This window comes from Manis pentadactyla, chromosome 5 (assembly GCF_030020395.1).
Source record: "Manis pentadactyla isolate mManPen7 chromosome 5, mManPen7.hap1, whole genome shotgun sequence".
In the NCBI taxonomy this organism is placed as follows: domain Eukaryota; kingdom Metazoa; phylum Chordata; class Mammalia; order Pholidota; family Manidae; genus Manis; species Manis pentadactyla.
Window position 1 is genome coordinate 178,149,715 of NC_080023.1, and position 14,256 is coordinate 178,163,970.

The following is a 14,256-nucleotide window of genomic DNA, read 5'->3' on the forward strand; positions in this document are numbered from 1 at the left end:
TCCAACCTGGGAGATGTGGCTGCCCACTGTCCGCAGGGTTTGGGGGCTGTCACCCCACCCTGAAAGGCTGGTTTCTTTCACCGGGGCTGCCGTCCTTGTGGCCCAGGTCAGAACTGGAGCCTGGGCAGTGGCCCGAGCACCCTGAAGTCACCAGGCTTGAGGCTGCACCCAGTGGGCTCAAACTGGGCATGGCAGGGTGCAGGGCCCCTGCTGGTTCTGGGAGGCCTGAAGACCACAAACCTCTCCCAGGGGTTGCAGCCCTCCTGCCAAGGCAGAGGCTTCATCCAGCAGGCTAGGACCCACCCCACTCCCTTGGTAGCCCCCAGGGCTCCTGCCTCCAAGTGGACTTTACTCACCCCCCTACAGGGATATTCAGGCACTAATTTCTGGCATGTGTGGGTTGCTGTAGCCAGAACTTACCTGGGGACAATTCACTGTCCCACACGAAAACACTCTGACTTCACGGATCTGGATGAGAGAATGTCTTTGGGAGGCGGAGTGCAAGTGTCCCGATGGCACCCTTGCCTCCATGACTGGCCTGGGCCTGGGAGGGAGGGCGCTGCCCCTTTGCTGTGGGTTGGATAGGCTTTGGACCAGATCTCTGGTGTGTCCCAGGCTGAGACCCAGGGGATGGGTAGTCAGTGACTCAGAGGGAATGCCACATGAGTGGTTCCTTCCCTGAATCGGGGGCTAAATTTTGCGCTTTGGTGGTGTTTGTGGGTGGGGGGAGGTGCCGGGTTAGCTCACAGCATCTGGACACCAGAGGCAGAACAGAGAGGGTCAGGCCTGGTGTTTGGGGCCCTTGCCCCTGCGGCCTGCATGCTGGCAGGAACACGGGCGGGTCTGGGGTGGGAATGGCTGACAGCCCCCTCCAGGCCAGGCGGGAATGGCCCAGGTCTCCTGTCACTCAGCTGCTGTCCTCAGGGTGGGGCAGGGCTGGCTGCTGGGGGGCCGAGATGTGGGCTTCCCTGGGGAGGGTGCCTGGGGTCCCCATCCCCTGCACGTCTTGGGAGGGGCCCAGGCTCTGCCCATGGGCCAGCATATAGCTGACAGGGCTCCTCTCTAGCCCTGAGCACAGCGCCTGGCGCGGGGCCCTTCACTGGAGGCCCCGCCTCGGATGGGACTTTCGTGCCCCTGTAGCTCTTTGCCCTAGCTTGGCAGGACACCAGGTACCACCCCAGACCTTCTCCAGGGCTGGTTGTTCCAGGCAGGTCTTCCCCGAAGTCCCCAGAGCAGGAGTGGCTTCCTGTGAGCTCAGAAATCCCCCCACGGGGTTTCCTCAATGCTTCGGGCTTCCTCCAAGGTGCCTTTGAGTCTGCAGTCCCCCTGCACCCAGTGTCTGGCTGGGTGCAGAACTCTGAGCCCCACCCCGACTTGCCCTCTGCTCCCCTGAGTGTCCTGGGGGCTGGCCCGGGAGTCAGTTGAGCGTAGAAGATTGGGGGGGGGCACAGGGGCAGGAGGGTGGCTGTGAGGGGCACCAGGTGTGGGTGATCAGCTCGCGGGCACATTTGGATGAATGGGCTCAGGGCCCTGGGGAACCAGCTCCAGGCCTGCGGGTTCGGGGACCCCTCCCAAGTGCTCCTCCCCCAGAAGCATGTCATCCATGGCCATGCTGCAGCACCAAGGCCCCGTGTGGGGGATGCCCCGGCCTTCGCTCCCCCGGCCCTCGAGCTCCGCAGGTGGCTTTGTTCTACCCCTGGGCCGGACACTGTATGAGTGTCATTCCGGGGAAATGAGTCCATTTTCAGAAATCAACTGGCTGTTTCACATTAGTCTCTGAGGCACTTCTGAGCTGCAGAGAGGAGAGGAGGGGCCTTGGGAGAGGGAGGGGTCCTCACCTGGCGTCCTGGGTTGTGGCTGGTGTGTCAGGACAGCCTGAGTCTGCGTGGTGGTGAGTGTGCAGTTGTGTTTGAGCACTGCTGCTTGCAGCTGTTCACATGGGGAGAATGCTGTGGAAACCCAGTCCCGCCTGGGCTCCCCATGGCAGGGGCACAGGCCCTGGTGCTGCCCAGCATGGAGCCTGTGAGCTGAGAGCTCAGGGGTGCCGGCTTCACCCTCCATTTCACTCGGTGTGGGAGTCCCCTTCCGCTTGTCCCTGACTACTCCCGGTGACTTGGGTCTTGACACATACGTGCACACACAGCAGACACGCACACTTGCAGAGAGACACGTGTGCATGCCCACAGGTGTGGAGCGCTTACACGCTCACCTGTGCCCTCTGAGTTCTGCTGGGTCAGCTCCATCCTGGCAGGCCTGTCTGCTCTCCTGCCCCCCCACCCCTGGCTCGTAAGGACAAGGGTGGCCATCTGCGGCTCATGGCCCTGCAGGGCGTGCGCTCTGAGAGCATCCAGCCCCAGCTGCCTCTCTGCAGGTAGTTGGGTTGGGAGCTGTAGCTCACTGGAAAGACAGGTGATTCCAGCTTTTCCCCAGGATGGAGCTGGGTCACATGCTTCCCCAGGTGTCCATCAGGCTCCCCGCCCTGCCACCGGGGGCCCAGCGACCTCTCTCCTCCAGCAGCCCGTGGGCACCCAGCTCTCCCCAGGGGGAGGTCACAGCCTGGGGCTTCCTGATGGTTCTTGTCCATCCTGTGCCAGGCAGGGGGCTTTTGCTCAGCCAACACCCACATATCCAACCCTAGGCCCAGAGGCATTCACCCACTTCACAAGTGTGTGACCAGGAACATGGCAGCGAGCAGAGGGAAACAGTTCTGCTCTGGGGCTGACCCTGTAGTGGGAAGGTGGTGAGCAAAATAATAAAGCGCCCAGGGCACTGTAATGCATGGTCTGACACCATCTTCCAGGTGTTCCTTGCTGAGAAGGCACCTTGTGCTGAAACTCCAAGCAGGTGGGATAGGCCTTGCAGGTGTGTGTGGGGCAAAGGACCGTGGGGAAGGTGGTGCAGGGCTTTGCCTGCCTGTGAGTTGGAGGAAGGGAGGATGGGCCTGCCAAGGCCTCAGGCCAAGAGTCTGTGGGGTGAGGTGTCGGGGAAGCAGTGTTGGAGTGAGGTGAGGAGGCTGGGAGAGGGGCCTCTGCAGAGGTCCTGCCCTGGGGGTCTGGAAGGGCAGGGAGGTAGGGGCAGGACGCTGTACACTGTCCTTACCAACCCTGTCCAAGGCCTTTGGGAGGAGGGGCTTTGAGGGCAACCGGGGCTGGGCTAGAGGCTGGCTGCTCTCAGGGTCCCACCGTGCACACTCCCCTCACCCCCCAGGGCACGCCGAGCAGCTGCCAGTGTGGCAAATGCCAGGCAAGACGTGTGGTTCGCCCAGGTGGCCAGGCCCTGCTCAGCCTGGGTGGGTGGGGGTCGGCGGGGGGAGGATTGAGTTAATTACCAGATAATTTACTGTCTCCCCTCCCACAGGAACTTGAGTCTGAGTTGGGGGAGTAAAGTGGGGCTGCGGCGGCCATGGGGCCACGGTGGTGGCTGCCTGCCCTCCTTCCTGCCCAGGATCCCGCCACCAAGAACAGGCTCTTCTGAGTGGAGGGGCCTCACTGCAGGGTGTCTCTGCCCCTCTGGGGGCATGTCTCCTCATGGGCTCGGAGCACATGGAGTGTGTGCAGCAGGAGCGGGGGCGGAGAGGGCTCTTTCTGTCCCCTGGGCGGGGTCCCCTGAGGTCGCGCAGCATGAAGTGGGCAGAGAGGAGGCGAGTGCCTGGATGTCCCAAGCGGGAGGGGCCACGGGCACGTCCATGTATGTGAACATGCCTGTGAGTGGCGGGAGTCTGTGTGCACCTTGACACCTACATGCCTGGGACAGCAGAGCGCCCAGGCCGGAGACGGACCCAGGGAGAACCTTCTGTGAGCTCGGCCTCCTGCTCAGTTCAGGAATTCTTAGTGAAGGTCAGTGCACAGGCTAGTCGATGCTCAAACCAACTCCTCAGAGTCATGACTTGGATAAGGAGGGCTGCCTGGTGGTGACCCCGGAGGCGGGCAGCGTTTCTCTCCCCAGGAGGCTTTGCCCACAGAGCTTGGCTGGTTTCTGGGCCTGGGGAGCAGGGCAGCCAGATTCCTCTACAGGCCAGGCTGGGTCGGGGGTGCTCCTGGGGCCGGACTGCTGACCTCGGACCAGGCTCTGTCTGTGGGCAGACATGGCAGGGGTGGGAAGTTTGGGGGAGTAAGGTCAGGCTGAGGCGGCCCCCTCACCTCCTGGAGCCCCCAGCCTGGGGACTCCTGGACAGCGGACGATAGACCGAGGTGAGATGGTCGGGACAGAATGATGGACCCTGCCCAGCAAGGGGCCTCTGGTCTTGATCCTTCCCTCTCCCCACCTTCTTGCACCAACCCCAAGCTCAGAGAATGGAGCTTGGCTTGAGCTGTGGCAACTTTGGCCACCCTGGTGCCCCCAGCCTGTGTGCACACATGCTCTCTCACGTGTGCACACAGGTCTCTGTGCTTATGTCCTCCTCCCCGACATTTGCAAGGACTTCTGCCTAATTCTAGGTCATGCACGGTCGTGTCCCACCTGCCATGTCTTGGACTCAGGTGGTGGGTGGGGGTGTCTGGGCTGCTCACTGAGAGACTGGGCCTCAGCAGGGGAAGGCTGGGCACTGGAGAGGGGCTGTCAGTGACAGGGGCAGGTGGCCAGGGCAGGTACAGAGCCCTGTGGCCACATGCTCGCTGGCCATCTCTGTTGCACAGGTATTGGTGAACATGTGTATGTTTCAGGCCCTGCTTTCGCAGTGTCTTGTCACACGTCGTGTTCACATGTCCCGCGGTGTTTGCTGACACGAGCACACACACGTTCATTCCCCATCTCAGGTCTGCACGTGCCGGTGGCACAAATTCCTGCTCTTGAGTCCCATCTGCCTGTCCTGAGGCTCTGCCACGGGGTGAGAGGAGCTGGGGTGGGGGGTGGCTCTCACCTTCTCTGTGGCCTCTGTGGCCAGGGAGTGGGTCCCACTGTGGCGGAGTGTTGGGCAGGCCAGGCATCTATGCAGCTTGGAGGTTCCCACAGACCTGATCCCTGGAGGGGTCCCTGTGGGGGCCGGGGAGGTAGTGGGGACTATACCCTGGGGCTGGGGAGGTGGAACACAGTCGGGAGAGTGCGGGGAAGGAGGCAGGGCTTGGCTGGGGCCTCCTGGCCTCTGCGTCCCCATCTATCCTGTGCACAGGGTTTTGCCACGCAAACCACGGTTGGCTGCAGGGCCGGGGGATGGGGCGCCTTGGAGACTGGGTGGGGGGGCACCACCTGGCAATGCCTTGGCCTCCCCTGGCCTCGGCTGGCAGGCTGCCCTGGACCCTGCCCTGCCCTACCCATTTGCTCACTGGTACCTCTGCTGGTCGGTGGGGCAGCCCTGCTGCCCGCCCACTCATGCCAGGCCCCGGGCTCAGTGCTGGGAACAGGTGGGCCTGGGGCTGTACCAAGGGCCCCAGTGCTGCAGCAGTGGGCTGAGTGACGGTGACTCCACGCTCCAGGCAGGGTCAGGGGCCAGGCCAGGCGACAGCCTCCTGGGAAAGGCCAGTGTGATCTGGGCAGTCTGGGAGGACCCCTGGGAGCCCGGGGTCCGCAGAAGCTGTGGGCACAAAGCTCACGGCTCCCATTGTGGATAGGGGAGGAGCCCAGGCCAGCCTGGGGATGGGGCAGAGACGGTGGTGGACTTGTAGGTGGCCAGCCAGGGTCCAGCCTCACAGGGAAGGTTCCAGGCCACGGCTGAATGGTGTCCTCCTGCCTGGTCAGGGCTTCCTTCTCGTACCCAGAGCCTGCTTGGGCCTCCTCCTCTGTCCCTCTCTGGACCTGAGGCCAGAGGTGTGGTGAGTGTGTCCTCAGAGCTGTGTCTAGAGCTCAGGACTACTGTCCTCCATTCCCAGGCCTCTTCTTGAAGGTCCAGGAGCTTCAGTGGGGCCTGCCTTGGGGGATGGGACAGGATAGTTCCCCTGAGGGAGGGCTGTCGGGGTGGCCGGAGGGGCCAGGGCTGGCGAGAAGACAGCCCCTCGCCCCCATCTCCACCCAGGGCTGAGGCACCTTCACCGATTCCCGTGGTCTGCCTCTGGGGCGATCTGAATGCCCACTATGTGCCATGCCACACACGCTGGCCAAGCAGCAGAGGCCCGTGTTCTCTCTGCCCATGGGGACCAGGAGTCAGTGCTGCTGTTAGCTGACTAGGAGGGTGCGAACCGGGGGCTCTGAAGGGGCTTCCCTGGCACGCTCGCACAAGCCTGCAGCATCAAGGTCCAGGGACGGGCCCTCTGGTGCCCCCTCGGGAAGCGGGCCCTCCTAAGGCAGGTGCTGGAGCGGCAGGACCCTCTGAGCACCTGCTTCCTTCACAGGGTCCAGGAGTGTGGGTGTGAGCCAGCGGCTCATGAGGAGGAGACCGGTCCTGCCAGAGGTCTCTGACCCCACCTCTAGGTGATGGTCAGCAGTGCAGGCTAGAGCCCGCTCTGTCCTTGCTGTGTGACCCAGGGTGAGGTACCCAACCTCTTTGAGCCTCCATTTCCTCGTTGGTCAAATTGGGATCATAGTTCTCCTGCCTCAGAGTGTGGAGAGGATTAAATTGAGGTGATGTGGGCTGGGGACTCTGATGGACACCTGCACGTTGGGCCTGGTGTCTGTTTCACGCTGGGGGAGCCTGTCTGCATTCTCAGTGCTCGTGCTGCTCTGGACCTGGTCTGGGGTTTCAGCCTTGGGCATGGGCAGTTCAGATGGACACCTGCTGCAAACACTGGGCTCCCATCACTGTGCATGGCATAGGAGGCTGCTGAGGGCTGCAGGCTGCAGGCTGCAGGGGGAGAAGGCTTCCTGGAGGTGGTGTGTGGAGGATCACCAGCATGTGCAGGGAAACCAGGAAACCATCCACTGGCGGGCTCTGCAGTGCAGGGAAAGTACCTTGAAGCTCCCCTCTTCCAGGAGGCCCTTCTGATTAGCTCTGCCCTGCCACAGAAGGGCAGTCATTTTCCCCAGAGGTGGGGTAGATGGACAGGGGTCCCCTTGATCTCCCAGACTGGGCTGGGTTCTATGAAATGCAACCCAACCATGGCCCCCCAGTGGCTGGTCCTGAGCACTGCCGCAGAAGAGCTGGGACAGCTGGCACCATGGGTGACCCCAGCCCAGGTCCCTCAATACCATTCCTGAAGAATAGCCTGGGCACACTCAAAGGAGGCCCCAGTGGTGGAACCCTGGGCCTGACCAGCAAGCCTGCATGTGGTTCATTCAGCATATTTTTAAGGTCCTATGGTGGGGGTGGCACATGTCCTGGAGGATTCAGGGGCAAGTGGGTCTCTGTCCCCAAAAAGTTCCATCCTGGAGTTGAACTTTGTCATGCTAGGGCCGGCCTTGATGGGTCACAGTGGGCTTCCCACGAGCTGCGCTTCTCCAGATAAGGAGGGGTCCCAGGCTCAGGGTGGAGGATCATGAGGGGTTGCTGAGAGGCTGGTTGCAGATCTCTGTGTGTCTCGGGGTGGCTGGAGTCCAGGAGGAGTGAGGCCAGAGGGCAGCAGGGCCACGGGGAGGAGCAGAGCAGTGACATGGCCACAGTTGTGTTTCAGATCATTCTGGCTGCAGGAGGGAAGGTGGATGGAAACTTCAGGCTGGCAGTAGGTGGCCTGTGGGAACCGAAGCCTCTGAGACCCCAGCCTGGTGGCGAGGAGGAGGCACTGGCAGGCAGGGCCTGGAGGGGGCTGGACATGGAGTGTGTCATGGAGGGGCTTAGAGGTGCCAGCACCCCTGAACAGACCAGTGGTGAGATCTGTTGTTGGGGGCCTGGGCTAGATGGGGGCAGAGGGGTAGGGGGTGCGGGCTTAACAGGTCTCAAGCACCTCAAATCCACTTGGGTCCTCAGGGAAGGCCCTGCCAAGCCTCTGCCTGGTGCCCCAACCTACTTCCTTCCCACTGGGCAGGGAACACTGGTGGTCAAACCTTACATCTCAGATAGGGTAGAGGTGTCTGGGCAGTGGAGGCTACCTGGAGCCTGAGGGCACTGCAGCTGGAAGGGCCCCAGGAAACGGCATCGGGGGCCTTGGGGACCTGACATTTCTGTGCGAAGGTGCCATCCTTGGAGTGGGGGCAGCTTACATGGTGGGCATACAGATGAGCATGCACATACAGGCTGCATGCATGTGCTGTGTGCATGTATGTGCGTGTGTGCAGTGATGCTGCAGTGTAGGAGTTCCTGCTTCCTAGTCTCTTTCTTTAGTTCTATTTGTCAGCCAGCATGATTTTTCCAAAACCATATAAGATCACATCATTCCTCTCTCTAAAAGCCTTTAAAAACTATTCATTAAAATATTTATGAATGAAATGGTGTGATTGCATTTGGGATTTGCTTCCAGATGGCCCCGAGAATGTGGCGTGGATGACAAAGGAGGGCTCCCAGGTTGCCCTCTGGCTGAGCCCAGTGATGCCCACACAGGTGGTCTGGGCGCTCTTCTCTGCTTCTGTCTATGTTTGAAATTGTGTCAGTTTAAATAGCAAAGGACTTTGAAATGTCAAAAAAAATTACCAGAGTTTCTTTCTATCACTATCTTTGAACTATTTTATAGCTCTATAATTGCATAAAATTGATAGTAATGCAAACAATTATTGTTCACAGAAATGCAAATTGGTTTTGTCCAGTGGAAAGCAATTGATGATTGTTCTTTGGGCATCGACCAGTTTTCCATCTACTTACATATTCATTCCAGGATTCTTCATACCTTGTAGGTGCCTTTGGCTTGGATTTTCCTTTGAACTGGGTCATAACATTTTGCTGGTTTCTTCATCAATGAGTGTCACGGGTTGAATTATGACCCCAAAAAGATATGTTCAAGTCCTGATTGCCAGTGACTGTGCGTGTGACCTCATCTGGTTGGAAAGGGCCCTGATCACTTGCCGCAGCCTCCACCTCAGGGCTGTGTTAACTTTCGGGCTGCATCCCACTGCCCAGGCAGGTGAAAGGGTGCTGGCACCTGGGTTTATTTGTTTGTTTTTAACCTAAGCACAACAGACATGTTGATGCATTCAGATGACCAGCCCATGCCCCCTTGGGCCCTCACCATGAGCTCCGGACCACATGGAAGGTCGCCATGAGCAACCCCAAGGTTTTTAACAGGGTCCCTTGGGACCCGACTTGGGTCCGTAGACTGTGTCTCCCTCCTCATCCGCCAGAGGGTGGCAGCGTCCAATGTTCGCCATGGAGACAGCTTCCAGGGATTCTTACAGGGTTGAGACCGTCTGGGGTGCTGAGACCCTCTGAGAGTCAGCAGAATGCAGCCATTGGACCCTCTGAAGGGCCAACATCAAAAGGAGGTGGTAACTGTGGCCCCAAGGCCCTGGCCCCCCAGTACTTCAGAATCACTTGGGGGTCCCCACCCCCAGACGCCAGTGTCAGAAACTCTGAACTTGGCTACAGGATTGGAAATTCAAGTGTGTTGATTTAAATATTTTAATATATTTTACTTTTCCTTTTTGGGGGAGGGGGCATAGGTCTCACCGCGGATTTTTCAGGGAGGGGCTTGGCAAGGAGACTTCCCAGCTGCTCAGCCACAGAATGCACTGCAAACTCGCCGTGGCCGGGAGAGGCCCCACGTGGCGCAGGGCTGTCCCTTACTGGTGGACACTTAGGTTGTTTTCAACTCCTTTTCATGGACAGCAGTGCCAAAGGTGTCCCGAAAATGTGCATTTCCCTTGGGGTGGCTGCCTGTGTGTGCTGAGCAGAGCAGCATGCACTGTCTGTGAAAGTCTCTTGTCAAACTGCCCCCCACCCAGTACGTGCCAGCAGTGTTCCCCCCTAACTCCCAACATACCCATGTTAAGAAATCTTTGGCTCTTTGCTAATCTAAGTGGTTTAAAAGAGGAACTCTGCAGTTTAAAATTTCATTTCTCCTACCACAAGTCAGGTCAAACAACTTACATGTTTCAAAGTTATACTTTCCCTTTGTTCTATAAATTGGTTATATCCTTGACCCAGTTTTTAATTGGGTTGTTGGACTTTGTCTTACCTATTTGTACAGTCTCTTTTCATAGTAAGGCTTTATCCCTAAATATTTGTAAATACAAAAGTTCCTCATTTGTTTTTATTTGTTTTTATTTTTTATTTTGTTATCATTAATCTACAATTACATGAAGAACATTGTGTTTACTAGGGTCCCCCCTTCACCAAGTCCCCCCCACAAACCCTATTACAGTCCCTGTCCATCAGCGTAGTAAGATGCTGTAGAATCACTACTTGTCTTCTCTTGTGTTGCACAGCCCTCCCCGTGCCCCCCCACATTATACATGCTAATCGTAAGGCCCCCTTTCTTTTTCCCCACCCTTATCCCTCCCTTCCCTCCCATTCTCTCCAGCCCCTTTCCCTTTGGTAACTGTTAGTCCATTCTTGGGTTCTGTGATTCTGCTGCTGTTTTGTTCCTTCAGTTTTTTCTTTGTTCTTATGCTCCACATGTGAGTGAAATCATTTGGTACTTCTCTTTCTCCCCCTGGCTTATTTCACTGAACATAATACCCTCTAGCTCCATCCATGTTGTTGCAAATGGTAGGATTTGTTTTCTTCTTATGGCTGAATAATATTCCATTGTGTATATGTACCACCTCTTCTTTATCCATTCATCTACTGATGGACACTTAGGTTGCTTCCATTTCTTGGCTATTGTAAATAGTGCTGCCTCATTTGTTTTTTGAATTTGTCTTTGTTTAAAGTAGTTTTGTTTGTATAAATTTTTCAATTATGTGAGGTAATTAATCCTTTATTATTTTGGCTTTGTGAGCTTATAATATTCTCCCCATGCTTTCTTATGATACTTTTATGGTTATTTTTAATGTTTACATCTTTGACAGAGCCCCTTTAGGGGGCTGTTTAGGATTTATTCAGGATTAAGATCCAAAGCAGGAATCTGTGTCAGTCAGGGTTCAGGTAGGAGAGACATGACACCCTCAGGTGGGGAGGCTTGAGGAGGGCTGGGTGAGGGGTCAAGCTGAGGGCAGGGCATAGACAGAGGACTTGGGCCACAGCAGGTCCACCCTTGGGCCTGAGAGGACTGCTTGGCAGGAGCTGAGGCCTGCAGGTGAGGATCCTGCCTGGAGAGGCCCGGGGAATTACTAATCCCACCCCAGTCCTGTGGGGCTCCCCATGCGGCAGCCAGGAGGCAGGGGGCCAAAGGAGCACCTGAAGCTCTGGGCAGGGGAAGGGGAATGAGGGATGCTGGGTGTCGGCATAGGAGGAGCTCAGTTGGTCACTGAATCAACACGCTGACCCAGGGCCAGGCTGGCTCCCTGAGGAGCTCCTCTGGGACAGAGTCCTGAAGGTTCTGGAGGCCAAGGAAAAGCCCATGTGGGATGATCTGGCCCTGAGCTGGTCTGGACAAGGCGGAGGCTGGCCTTCCTGGCCCAGGGCTGTCCACCTGAGCTCGCGGGGCAGTGGGGATGCTGGGTGGGACCCCTGACAGACTCCAGCAAGTGTGTCAAGCTTGTTCTAAGAAGTTACAACACTCTTTGACATAAAACTTTAAACCATAAATCAGAGTAATAACATCTAAAATCTTGGTGATTTCCCCAGGATGACTATCTGGACACTTTTAGAAATAAAAGCCAACTTCTTAAAACCATTGTTTTCGGTGCCCTGCTTTGATGGTTCCCTAAACACTTGCTGGGTTAGAAATTCAGTCCCCAGGTGGGTCTTGGCGATCTGGGAGAGGGAGTGGGGCTGGGCCAGTGCACACAGCCCAGAGAGAGGGGCTCGGTGGTTGTCTTGCAGGAGCTGCTGACTGCACCGTGGAGCGGAGGACACACAGGAGTCCCGGGCTACTGGGGATGGTCTGAGAAGGGCTTGGGCCTGTGCGCCATGGCCCCACAGGCCCTGTCTAGGCCAGAGGAGACAGTGGGAGGCCAAGAGAGCTAGCGGGATGCTCTTGGTGCCCCTGGTGGAAGGTGGCCAGGACCTACCGGATGCCCACCTGTAGATGGGCTGGGGCAGGGGGTAGTGGGGGGTTGAGGGCAGAGATCAGCTTTTATGGTGGCAGTTGAATTTGGACCACCCATGGGGACCCAGGCAGGAGCCCCTGGGGGTTGAGGGTGACATAGGCCCTCTGTGTGGGGTGCGCTGAGGGTTTACCTGTTGCTTGTCTGACCCTGGGGCTCACCACCCTGGTTTGCCTGGACAAGAGGTTTCCTGGATGGACCTCGGTTTTGAGATCAGGACAGTCTGGGCAAACCCAGGTAAGCTGGCCACCCTGCTGTAGGTCAGTTCCTGACATAGCAGAGCTGACTGGCAGCAGCTGCTGTGTTCAAAGGCTGGGCCCTGCAGGAAGGAGGCACAGAAGCCAGGTCAGAGATGAAGCCAAGGAAGCCATGGACACAGAGGCAGCCCTGCCCACCACACCTACAGGCTCCCGGGCGAGGTGTCCAGCCTGTCCTGGATGGCACTGTGAGACTTGGGGGCACTGGGACCCCCTTCTCTCTTGTCCCAGGACCCCCAGTCTCCTGTCCTATACACCCTGGGTCTTGCCTGTCCTTTGATTTCCTTGGTGATTCCTCCTGGTATGCGGGGGAGCAAGAGAGGGCCACCAGAACTCTGCTTACCTGGAGTGAGGCTCCTTTCACCTTGTCTGTACAAGGCAGGACTGCTATACATTTTCATGGTAAATTCGTTTTCAGAGCCGTTGTTGAGATTCTGGAAGCAGAGAAAATGCATTTGCTCCATCACCTTTCTGGATGTGACAAGTCCTATAAAATCTATTAAAGCCTTTAATGAAATCCCTGCTCAGAGCTGCTCCCTGAATGAATGTGGATTTGGAATTTAAATTAAAATGTTTTTTTTGTAGTCTGGAGGTTTTGCCTGGGAAGAAATTAAAGGGATAGCTCACCTTTCTGCTATCCTTAGGCTTGGTGGCCCTCTGGCTGGGTGCTGGAACCCTTCACCAAGCCCCAGCCCAGCAAAAGTGTAGGTCGCTGTGGAAGCAGCAGCTGGGCCCACATGCAAAGCTGTTCCCACCTCAAGCCCCACAGACGACCCCATGCAGAGGGGAGCAGGTGCACCTGTGGGCCAGGTAGCCACTTGGGTCTGGAGATAAACGTCTTCACTTTTAAGTAAGGGCAATCCCCATAGTCTGGGGGAGAGAGACACGTCCTGAGCAGGTGTCAACAGCCCTGAGAGGAAAGCCGGAGCAGTCACGGTGCAGCTGGAGAATGTAGAAGGGTTGGTGTAAAGGGACACAAGTTAGCAGAGCAGGAACATGGAACAACAACCCAGACAAAGGGACCTGCACTTGGGACTGCTTGGGGGGCAGCGGAGGGCCTGGCGGGTGTAGTGGCTGGCCCAGGAGGCAGTGCGGCAACTCTTGCCTCCTCACCTGAATCCTGACCTCTGACTTCAGGCCCATTCCATGGTCCATCACTGAAAAGAAAACCCAAGGCATCTCTTCTCAGCTGCGTCCTGGAGTCTGCTGTCCCATGTCTCCCACCAACTACTCTCACAGCCCTGCCTGGGGAGACAGTCAGGCACAGACACGCAGAGCCCTGGCATTGCACAGCTCCCTCACGTGGAGCCTGTGTGGATATAGCTATGTGAAAATGCTCAGGACACCAACATGTGCTTCCTTTCCTGTTTTCCAGGTTGGCAGTGTCACCCCATTCTTTCTCTGATGGAATATTTAAATTAAAAAGAAACATATTAAAGGTGTGTTGCAAGTGACAACAGGAGGGATTCAAGATGACAGCATGAGAGGTGAGACAGAAAACTCCCCCCAAAACCACATATAATATGAAAATATAGTTAATACAACTAATCCTAAAGGAGCAAGGAAAGAAGGCTGCACCAGACTGCACACACCTGGAGAACATAGCAGACCTCGTAAAACAGGGTAAGGTACCAAGGCCTTGATCTGGTGGGACTCAAGCCCTCCACCACTCCAGCTCACTGGTGGGAGGAAGAGAAATGAAGTGGGGAGGGGGTGGAGGCCTGGGACTGCTGAACACCCAGCCCTGGAGATCTGCTCTGGGAGCAGGAACCTACATTGCATGGTGCTCTGGAGATTGGTGGGGTTGGAAAGCTAAGACAGGGGGAATGCTTGGAAAGACTGAGATTCCAGTCATTTGTGGAGGACAGGGATCCACATCCGGATGCCCTGGGACAAAGGAAAGGTGGGCGGTCTGAGAGGCTTCCTAGCAGCGAGAGAGCTGCTGAAGGGGTGGGGTTTGCACAGAGCTTGCTGCTCAGGAGAAAGGACAGGTGGATAAGGTTGTCTGGGCACGCTCTGCCCAGCAGGTTGGGAACTTTCAGGAGCTTCAGGTGCTCCGTCCCCATGGCTGGCTACTCAGCTCCAAAGCCCCCCACCGTGATACGCAGCCTGCTGC